This window comes from Mirounga leonina, unplaced genomic scaffold (assembly GCF_011800145.1).
Source record: "Mirounga leonina isolate KUSES-001 unplaced genomic scaffold, KU_Mleo_1.0 Mir_150, whole genome shotgun sequence".
Taxonomy (NCBI): Eukaryota; Metazoa; Chordata; class Mammalia; order Carnivora; family Phocidae; genus Mirounga; species Mirounga leonina.
In genome coordinates this window covers 23917101-23929234 of record NW_023270374.1, presented here as the reverse complement: position 1 = coordinate 23929234, position 12134 = coordinate 23917101, and the positions used below count along the sequence as shown (strand labels likewise).

The window sequence follows — 12134 nt, the reverse complement described above, 5'->3', positions numbered from 1 at the left end:
TTAGGACATGTATTTTTTTACATTTTTCTTAAAGTATCTTTGCATGTAAATCAGGTCACGACTTTCTGATTTGGAAGCTAGTGAGCTTATCTATATAAATTATTTGCTAAATCAAAAGTGAATAAACAAAAAGGAACCTAGGTGGTAAATGAGGTCAAAGCAGTGAGCAGGGCAATAGGCAACTTGCATGAAAGTATTCTGACACCGATTACTCTGTCACCGACACTAAGAGTGTCCCCTGACCACATACTGTGTCCTCAGATGGCAGGCTTTCTGAGAAGCTCCCGTGCATTCCAGGGTCTGGAGGTTGGTATCAGTTGCCAGAATTCTTCAGCTGCCTTAAATCGCCCCAGTAGTGGCGCTGATCACCTGTCAACAGAGCTCTTCCATCTGCCACATCTCTAGCCTGCTCCTGTCACGGATGGTGGTTTGCACATACAGTTCCTCGCCTGACCCTCGGTGATGTTCCACAAAGCTTGGGGTATGCCTGCAGGCTGCCAGCACAATTCGATCTTGATGTTCCAAGAAAGGGATCATGAGTTTGGCCCTGCAGGGGTGCCGTCTTTCTCGGGAGAACTCAGTGTGCTATGTGATACCTGCCGAGGAGTGAGTGTGCTCTGGGCATTTCTGCTTCTTCGCTCCTTTTTACAACATTTTGTGTCTGAATGGTAGTTTAGGTGCAGCAGCATGCCCATGGAAAAAAGGTTTCCAAATCCGGCAAGCATGCAGTGGTGAAATGTGATGCAATTGTGGCCAGTGACTTTAAGCAGAGTATCTTTGGTGGTGGGGTATCTTGTAAGATACTTCAAAGGGGTGGGGCAAAGATTCAAGTGGCATGTACCCATTAGCGTTTGCCCTGCCACCTCCTTGTGCTTGAAACACGGTCATAATGCTGGAGGCGATGCAGCCATCTTCTAACTATGGGCCAAAAGTACATGCATGGAATGTGTGGCCCAAGTCTCAAGTAGTTAAAGACACTTTATCAGGCAGGATATTTTAAGGGCCCACAGGTTAAACATGTGCCAGAAGCTGCTCAAGGACCCATTCTAGTGACTCTGGGAACATGGAGTTGGGGAAACCACAAGTCTGCTAAGCTAATCCTTTACTGCATAGTCCACACCCATGGCCCTTGGCTAAGCTCTCTTACTGCAAAATGATCCTATATATCTGAGCGTCTACATTTAGGGTAGCATTTGTATAATAAAGTTAGCAATAATATTAGTATGGATATTCTTAACATTTGAGGGAGTCAGTGTGGGGTAGGGAAAGACTTAAAAAAACGACTCATGTATCCTATAAAAGGCATTATATCAAAAACTAATGAGGTACTGTATGGTGACTAACATAACATAATAAAAAAAAGAAAAAAAATGGAAAAAAAAGCCATTACATACATTTTTATATATTTTTTTAATTTTTAAAAGATTTTTATTTATTTGTTTGTCAAAGAGAGAAAGAGCACAAGCAGGGGGAGCTGCAGGCAGAGGGAGAAGCAGGCTCCCCACTGAGCAACGAGCCCGATGTGGGACTCGATCCCAGGACCCTGGGATCATGACCCAAGCTGAGGGCAGACGCTTAACCAACTGAGCCACCCAGGCATCCCCATTTTTACATTTTTGTACCAATTTCATTACTTGTGTCCCCCCTGCTTTACCACGTTTACCTTATGATAAATGTGTGCAGAACTATTTAGTGTAGAAATTAGTTGATGGTTGGAGAGAGCCATGAGTGACTATCACTTTTACAATTGCAACAAGAAGAATAAGATACTTAGGAATAAATTTAACCAAGGAGATGAAGGACCTATCTGTACACTGAAAACCATGAATCATTGATGAAAGAAAGTAAGGAAGACAAATAAATGGAAAGATACTCTGGGTTCACAAATGGAAGATAAATCTTGTTAAATATTGTGCAGCCACTGTGGAAAACAGTGTGGAAGTTTCTCAAAAAATTAAAAATAACACTATCATTTGATCCAGAAATCCCACTGTGAATATGTATCTGGATGAAATAGAATCACTCTCTTGAAGAGATATTTGCATTCCCATGTTCATTGCAGTATTTATCACAATAGCCAAGGTATGGAGATAACCCAAATGTCTGTTAGCAGTAGAATGGATAAAGAAAACATGTATATATAAAGTGGACTAATAATCAGACTTTCTTCAGAATTTGCCTGTCATCCTTGCACAGGGCCATGCTAATCTCTGTGTCATTATTTTAGTCTATGTGCTGCCGAAGTGACCACAATAATCAGCTTTTTATTTTTTTTAAAGATTTTTATTTATTTATTTGACAGACATAGCAAGAGAGGGAACACAAGCAGGGGGAGTGGGAGAGGGAGAAGCAGGCTCCCCACTGAGCAGGGAGCCCAATGTGGGGCTCAATCCCAGGACCCAGAGATCATGACCTGAGCCGAAGGCAGGCGCTTAACAACTGAGCCACCCAGGTGCCCCAATAATCAGCTTTTTAAAAGGAAGGAAAACCTGATATTTTTTGACAACATGCATGAACCTGTAGGACATTATGCTAAGTGAAATAAGCCAGATGGAAAAAGAAAAATACTGCAAGATCTTATTTACATTGGAATCTCAATAGTCAAACTCATGGAAGCAGAGGTAGACAGTGATTGCCAGGGGCTGTGTAGAGGGGGAAATGGAGAGATGGTGTCAAGAGGTACAAAATTTTAGTTATGCAAAATGAATGAATTCTGAAGATTTGTTGTAGAACAATGTGACTATAAGTTAACAATGTTGTATTATATTCTTCATATTTGCTAATGGAGTAGATCTTAAATGTTTCCACCACAAAAGAAAATGATCTAAAAGGAAAACAATAACTATGTGTGGTAATGAATTTTAAAAAGTGAAAAGGATTAAAAGAAACCTGGAAGATGTTATTTGCAAATACAGTGAAAGACGTTATTTGCAAATTATGTATCCAACAAAGAACTCAAATAGAGTACATAAACAACACTTAAAATTTAACAATTAAAAACAAATATTCTATTATCCTTGAGTAAATACCCAGAAGTTGAATTGCTGAATGATATGGTAGTTCTGTTTTAATTTTTTGAGGAGCCTCTATACTGTTCTCCACAGTGGCTGCACCAGTTTGCATTCCCATGAAGAGTGCATGGGGGCTTCTTTTTCTCCACATCCTTGCCAAGACTTATTATTTCTTGTCTTTTTTATTTTAGTCATTCTGACAGGTGTGAGGTGGTATCTCATTGTGGTTTTGATTTGCATTTTCCTCATGATGAGTGATTTTGAGCATGTTTTCATGTGTCTGTTGGCCATTTGTATGTCTTCTTTAGAAAAATGCCTATTCGGGTCTTCTGCCCATTTTTAGTTGGATTATAATTTTCATATATGTGTTGAGTTGTATAAGTTCTTAATATATTTTGGATATTAATCCAGTGTGAAAAGATATATGTACATCTCTGTTTATTGCAGCATTATTACATTAGCCAAGATACAGAAGCAGCCCAAGTGTCCATCAATAGATGAATGATTAAAAAAGATGTGGTATATGTATACACAATGGAATGGTACTGAGCCATAAAAGAGAATGAGATCTTGTCATTTGCAATTACATGGATGGACCTAGAGGTATAATACTAAGTGAAATAAGTTAGAGAAAGACAAATACCATATGATTTCACTTATATGTGGAATTTAAGAAAAAAACCAAATGAACAAACAGAGAAAAAGAGACAAACAAGAAAAATAGTCTCTTAAATATAGAGAACAAATTGGTGGTTGCCAGAAGGGAGGTTGGGGGGCAGTGGGTGAAATAGATAGTAAAAAGGGCATTAAGAGGTACAAACTTCCAGTTACAAAATAAATAACTCATGGAGATGAACAGTACAGCATAGGGAATATAGTCAGTAAGATGGTAATACCACTGTTTGGTGACAGATGGTGACTACACTTAACTGTGGTGAGCACTGAGTAGCGCATAGAATTGTTGAATCTCCATATTGTACACCCAAGACTAATATAACACTGCATTTTAGTTATACTTCAGTAAAAAAGACATACTCCTCATAAAAAACCCCACAAATATTCCATTTAGAAAATGGGCAAATGAACAGACATTTCACCAGATGGCAAAAAGGTACATGAAAAGATGCTCAGCATCAGTAACAATTAGGGAAATATGAATTAATACCAGGATTAGATACTACTACAAATGTATTAGAAAAGCTAACATTAAAAACCATGACAATGTCAAAAGCTGATGAAGAAAAACCGAATCTCTCATACATTGTTGGTGAGAATGTTAAGTGGGGCAGGCACTCTGAAAAATAGTTTGGCAATTTTTTTAAAAGCTAAACTTACATATATCATACAATTCAGAAATCACCCCTCCCCAGGCATGTATCCAGAGAGATGAAAACTTATATCCACAGAAAAATCTGTACACAAATATTCACAGCAGCTTTATTTGGAATAACCAAAATCTGGAAACTACCAAAATGTTCTATAATATGTTAATGGTTAAATAAACTGCAGTACATTCATACCATGGAATACAACACAGCAACAAAAGAAACAACTATTAGTAGATGCAGTGATCTCACAAGGGTCGTATACTGTATGATTCCATTTATATAACATTCTCAAAATGACAAAATCAGAGCAAGAACGTTGGAATGTTGGGGGAGTAGGAAGCTGAGTAGCACAAGGAAGATCTTTGTGGTGACTGAATAGTTCTGCATATTGATTGCTTACACTAAACAACACCTGTGATAAAATGACATAGAGATATACATAAACATTGTACCAATGTCAGTTTCCTTGTTTTGACATGGTACTATAGTTATTCAAAATGTGACATTTGGGGAAATTGTGTGAAGGGTACACAGGATTTCTTTACTATCTGCAACTTCCTCTTAATCTATAATAATTTCAAAATAAAATAAAATAAAATAAACAAAGACAGTTATAGCCGGAAGAAGTATGTGTTTGGTGAGACAGTTTTCCCTGGTGCAAGGAGCAATGGATTTGGAGTCAGTAGACTAAAGTCCCATTCGTGACTCCATGGCCTTAAGAAAGTCAACTGACCTGTCCGAGCTTCAGTTCTGTTCCATAGAACAGTCTTTATCAATTTCCTAGCCTAAACTTCAGTCATTTGTATATCATTTTACAAACTTACAGACTGCTATATCATCTATACGTTGTAGTATTATTTAGTTAATATTTTTTATAAAAACCAACACAATCCATTTACTTAAACTCATATTTGTACCACATCTTAAGTGGTTTTCTGTAAAATCACCAGATCAAGGGCTAGTGACTTTTTTTGTCAAATAAGCATTAAAATAAAAAATTTTAAAAACATACACTTATGTTTGCCACTTAAATTGTCACTCACACTGTCAGTGACATGGGTCACACATTTCAGGAAACACTAGCCCAAATACTTTACCTTACAGATGAAGAAAGTGATGTCTCATAGACAAAAAGAAATAAAAGTTCAGATTTGAAAGATCTCTTAAAATGTAAATCACAATTCCCTATCATATATCAAGTAGAGTCCCAAGTCCTTAGTAGGCCCTGTCAGTCCTGATGTTGTGTAGCTCTGCCTGCTTCCATGGTTTCAGTTTTCTCTTTTCTTTTCCCTTGCTCACTGGACCCCATCATACTTGGCTCTTTGCTCTTCCTAAGAGACCTATTGCTTTCCTTCCTCAGAGCCTTTGCTCTTGCAGTTCTCTATGCCTGGAAGATTCTAGATATCCATGTAGCTCACCTCCTCTGTACATTTAGGTTTCTACTTGATGTCACTAACTCAGAAAGTCCTTCCTTGGATAACCTGTTCAAAATAGACAACCACCGCCCCCCCGCCCCCACATATACACGTACATCATCTATCCTCCGTCCCTTACCCTGCTTTAGTTTTCTTTATAAGCACTGTCATCACCTGCCATTATGAGTTTTGTTTCCCTCCCTAATCAGAATGGCAAGACTTTGCCTTCTTCTCTTCTTAGACCCGGTGCCTAGAACTGTGTCTAGTGTAGAGATCTGTATCAGCCAATTCACCAGTCCTCCCTGCAGAACCCAGGAGAAGTGGTCAGGCAGACTCCATGTGTAGTATTTGGACACCAGGAAACCACCACATCTCCCAGACAGTCCAACCATTTTCAGATGGTTTCAATCATCAGAAGTCTTTCCAATTAGTTAAAATCTGCCCCGCTGCAATTTCCACCCAAGACTTGTAGTTCTGCCCTCTAGGCTTGCACAGATCATGTCTTTCAGGAGATAATGACTCTGCCTCTCGTCCACCCATCACTGCTTTTCAGGTTAATAGGTCTCTCCTTCCATCATTACTCAGGCATAATCCTCTGGGATGATAGAAAGATGTGCTTGGGGTGCCTGGGTGGCTCAGTTGGTTAAGCGTCCAACTCTTAATTTCACATCTCAGGTCCTGAGATCAAGCCCCATGTTGGGCACTAAGCTCAGTGCGGAGTCTGCTTGTCCCTCCCTGTCCCCCCTGCTTGCTCTCATGAACTCACGCTCTCTCTCTCAAATAATAAATAAAATCTTAAAGAAAGAAAGATGGGCTCTTGAGATAAGTAAGCCAAACCTGAATCCAAACCTTACTCCTAAGCACTATGTAACCTTGAGCAAATTACATTTGCCTATCAGGGATCCTGTGAGAATTCTGGGGGTCATGTATGGAAAGTGTTTATCATAGCTACTGACAGACAGTAGGACTTCAGTGGGTGGCTTCATGCTTACTGCTTTCCTGGAGAACGGACTACTTGGCTATCAAGGGCAAAACAGATTTCCTGCTATCCACCAGGCTTTCCCTAATACCTGCCAACTGGAGGAAGAAGAGAGGAGAAGAGCACTGGGCCCATCTAAAGGTATAAAATGACCATACAACAGACTAAGGACCCCAAAAAGAAAACCCAGTGGACTCACAGATACACTTCCTGATGGAGCCTATTTTGAACAGGTTATCCAAGGAAGGACTTTCTGAGTTAGTGACATCGAGTAGAAACCTAAATGTATGGAGGAGGTGAGCTACATGGATATCTAGAATCTTCCAGGCATAGAGAACTGCACGAGCCCAGGCAGTACCCCCTTCTATACCCTCTTTGTTGGAGAACCTGCAGGAAACATTTTTGCTGTATTCCTTGAGGCTGGAGTCCAAGAATGTCTCAGTTGCAGCCAATATTAAGGATTTAGAGTAAGAAATAAGGAGTAAATGCATAGTTAAAAAGAGCTGGATGATGAGCTGTGTTAGGAAGGTCTCCGTCTGGTTCTTTCTTGCTCGCAGTATGACCCTGGGCAATCCTCTTCCACTCTCTGAGTCTGCATTTTCATAGCTGAGAAGTGCCATTTCTAAGATCTATCAGTATATGAGTGAATACCATACATGCATTCATTAATTCATTGTTTTCAACAAATATGCACTGCACACTCTGGACATACAGAAATTACAGCCAGTCCCTACCTTCAGGGGCTTAGTGTCTGTTAAAAGTTGCCCTTGACAGTGTCAATCCAATAGAGGAGATGAACTAGAAAAATACTTAGTTCCAACTCAACATGAAAAACATTATGACAGAAAGAAGGGGAGGCAGGGCGGCTGTAAGCATAAGGGAGGGGGCTAAACTTCTCAAGGAGAGGAGCAGGAAAGGCTTCTTGGAAGGTGGGTCCATTCTTTCCACAATGCCAGAGACTTGTGGTGGGCATGTAGAGCCTCTGCTAATGTCTTCCACCTTCCCAGATGATGTCTCGAGAAGGACTCTGAATATTGGATCATCAATTTATGTTCCTGACCCACAAGCTGATGGGTGGTGGAGCACTCTGCCCTTCTCTGATTTATTGTCCATGACTCAGCCTTAACCAAGACAATAAAATGCAGAGTGAAGACCAGCCTTTCCTGGCACATTCAGTATGCTGCTGGATCGTTCCTCACTCCTCTCAGGATACATTAAACTCTTGTTCCTGGCCTTAGCTGTCCTTGTTCTCCTGGCTCAGGCTTCCCCAGGTAACCAGACAATGGAGAGGAGGAAGAGGGAGTGAAAATGGGGCTCTAGTCATAGAATCATTGGAAAACTGAACATATGTGGCAGTGAGGACAACCCACAGAGATGACTGAGATTTAGTGAGAAGTCTTATAATGAATATGCCCAGTAATAAGGGCAGTCTCTCATTCCTGACTACGATGGTGTTTTTCATGATGGCAGATACTGGCAGAGCCCAGGGTTTCTTGTATGAAGTCCCTTCCATATGCAGAAGCGACTGCAGCATCCCTAGTGTCCTTAATATCCTTGGCCCAAATGTCAACAGGGTCTCTTCCCTCCATCTCTCACTTCAACCTACTTCTAACTGATACCACCTCTGGCAGTAACCAGTCCCATTACTTCACCTCTCATTGTTATATGGCTTTGAATGATCCTTTAAAGCAATCAGAAGAGGCATCTTGCTCTTGTCTTAGAATATGTAGTGAAAAATTTGTAGGTTGATGTTGGCTATCTAGAGGTTTGTAAAAAATAGGCTCAAGGTGTCAAGCTGGGGTTAGGGCAGAAGATTCTGGATTCCAGACTGAACGTGACCATAGCTCTGTAACAATATGATAGGTTTTATGGCTGAATGGTGAATGACTTTCTGATGGAAATGTTTTCTGCTTAGGCTTCCTGGGGATTCTAAAGTTTATGATTATCAATTCCATGATTTCCCTCTGGATCATTGCTGCTGGAAGTTGCATCCTCTCGCATCAGCTTTTCAAACTGAAAGTCTTTGTCAATCACTCAGTTGTTCCAGAAGCAAAAGAAGGTAGTTCTGGGCTAATCCTGGGTTGATTTCAGCCTGTCTTAAACTCTGGTAAGGGCAGAGGAGGTTTTGAGGAGGGAGTTGCAGCTGCAAAAGACATTTTGGGGGAAAGAATCTGCACATTGATTCATGGAATCAGAGTCAGATTTTTCCAGTCTGAATGTCCTGGTAAGAAAGAGAGAATTGGGAATTATCTCCCAGGAGGGGAGTTTGGGGAAAAACCTACTTAAGTAGAGAAAATCAAGATACTATAATCTCTCAAATGAACCCAGTGTGCTGGGGAAGCTGTGTTTTATAGATCTAGATGGGGCTGAGTCACAGTGTTTTATAAGGGCAGAGTTTTATACCATCCAGAACATCAGCCTGCAGGTCGGCAGTATAAATTAATCCTTCAGTGTTCAAAGTCCTGTTCTAGGGCATCATTTGGGGCATGCAATTAGAACAGTGCCTGGCACATACTCTGGTGCTCAACAAGTTGCTGTTGAGTGAATAACGAATTGAGAGGGGGAAAAATAGATAATTGAAGGTATAGGTCCGAGAACCTAGATTTGGGGAACAAGGAGGAACCAGTGTTGGCAAGACTGAAAAATGACAAAGATGAAAACATCACAAGCACAGAAATAAAGTCCAGTTAGAGCCGGTTGAGGGAAGGGAGACAACTACTCATATCTAGTACATTTCAAGACCAGCATTAGGCATTCTACATCCACAGATTTATTTAATTTTCCCAAGAATGCCATTACATTTCAGTAGTTCATCCTAACTATTATTACTACAATATACAATACAACACTAACACCCTTAGTATTATAATCTTTACTCTCTTTTATGTATTTGTTTATTCATCTTTTTGGGTTTTTTGATAGATGAATGGGTCAAAAGATGCAGTTATAGAATTGGCAGATGCAGACAATCTTGCAAAGAAAATGAGAAGAAGAAAGAAAAATGTGGGGCAAAAAAATTTTGCTGCATCCCTGATGTAAAGCATTTACCCTCATACTGTGTTGAGAAACAACAGATGACATGTGAGGCTAAGGCAAGAACAGCTGGGCGTCCATAAAACTCCTGACACAAGACTTTTAACAGCCAGAATAATGAGTCGGTGAAGGGGCTGTCTGGGGCACCTGCATGGTCCTTAGATCCTTAGACACCTGCTGGGTCTTCACAGGGTCCATTAAAGAAAATATGCTCATTCCAGCTCTCATTATATCCTGTCTCTCTAATCTTCTGTAGCCTGACATCGCTAGGTTGTGTCAGGACATGACTGATGTTCTTGGTTTTCACTGTAAGACTATTTTATAGGACCTACATCCTGAATTTCTAAGTCTCTGACCAGGTGCTACTAGGTCCCTCAACGTGAAAGTTTTCCAGGCTAATGCAGATTCCATCTTGGCCACACCTTATCTAAGACTCATCCTAGAGTCTTAAGATAGGCCAGTGTGGTCCAGAGGTCTTTTGCCTCTTTAGCTCAAGGTTCAACCCCAGGCTCTGCCTCATGGGCTCACTTCTGGAACTTATCCCTTACCCCAATTCCTTAATCATACTTAGCTTTCCAAAGATTGGCATGCCCTCTGACCAGGAAGCAACCATTGCCACCCTACCCAAATGGAAGGGGAAAACAGTAAAACAAAACAAAGAACAAACAAAAAAACCAACCAACCCCCCAAAACAAAAAACAAACACCCCCCCAACCTCCACATTTACTGAGAATTTAACTGTGTGCAAAGCCTTGTCCTAAGTACTTTACATACATAATCTCCTTTTTTCCTAACAACAGCTCCATGAGGTAAGAATTTAGTATTATGTTCTTTTGCCAGAAGAGGAAACAAAGTCACAGAGAGTTTAAGTGACTTGCCTCAAGTAACATTGGCCACTGAACTAGTCCTGCTGGTTCAGTAGAAAGACTTTGAACCCATGATGCCTGAGTTCAGATGTTATGCTTCCTCAAAGCGGAAAATTTGCTGCAGTGAGAGAAGCTCACTGTGCTCTTCCCCAACGTCCTTAATGTGGAAGGTGTGGCGAAAGGGAAAGCCTTGTGAGCCTCCTTGTGGTTAAAATGTATAACAAATCCAACCCTAACTTGTATATCCAGTAACAAACAGAAGTGATCCCAAGTTATAGTTAAGGAAGGAGTTGTTCCCACTTAGTAGACAGTCTTAGTTCAGAGACTAATGCCAGTCAGGTCTGATGGTGAAAATTATCCCTTGCCTCTGTTGACATAATTATCTGGAGGACACAGTCTGAAGACAAGGTGCAGCAATCCTCATAATCATGACAGCTTCTAACCATTCAACCCATTTCTCAAAGTACTTTCATATCAGTTTCCTCATTTCCCCCCACTTTAATACCACCATTCATGTCCCAAACCTTAGAAGATGTCCTTAGGATATCTGGAGAATGGATCAGAGACTGGGTCTCCAATTACCTAGGCACAGCGATGCCAATTAATATTTCAGCTTCAACCTTGACCACACCAACAGCTGCAGAAAAGCCTGAGAAGCCACCCGTTTTTGTACAAGTTTTTACGTATTTTTGGCTAGAGAAATTATGCTTACAAATGGACTCAGGAGTCTTAGAGAGTTGTGTAAACATGCCTCCAGACCATAGTCCCAAAGAACTGAAAAGGGTGCAGGGGGAATTCAAATGCACTAATAGTATGTGACTATGTCATCTTACCATTCTGAGCCACATTTTGCCCATCCCCAAAATGGAAGTGTTGGTTGGACTAGATTATAAACTCCATATGCCTTTCAACTCTTAAAGCCTTCTTCATTGTTTATAGTGAAAATCCGTTCTCTACCTATGACTTCAGATGCCACTTTAGAAAGCAAAGGCATGGAGGATGAAGAGACTGATAAACAGGAAAGTGACCTCAACCTAAGTACTCAGACCATAATCCTAAAATATCTTAGTTACCTTCTTGTTCCTCACTGCCCCGCCCCTCCACATCATGTTGGCCACAAAAACCTTCCAAGTCTGCCTCCATAGCACCTGTTTTTCATCCCTGCCTCTGCTATTCTGATTCAGCCATCACCTTTTCTTGCCCATTGTTATTGGCTGACTGTGTCCCCTCAAATTCATATAGTCAAATCTTAATCCCCAGTACCTCAGAACATGACTGCATTTGGAGATAGGGTCTAAATTTAAAGAAGCAATTAAATTAAGATGAGATAACTAGGGTGAACCCTAATCCAATATGGCTGGCATTCTTATAAGAAGAGGATTAAGACACAGAAGAAAAACCATGTGAAGATACAGAAAGAAAACAGCCATCTACAAGCCAAAGAGCAAGGCCTCTGAAGAAGAAATCAACACTGCCAACACCATTCTACCTCTGAAACTAAT

General features: G+C 40.5%; 1 pseudogene; it reads right to left on the bottom strand.

Moving 5' to 3' along the window:
- Window positions 1–2151: 2151 nt before the first annotated feature.
- LOC118011630 lies at window positions 2152–2251 on the bottom strand (annotated as a pseudogene).
- Window positions 2252–12134: the final 9883 nt, after the last annotated feature.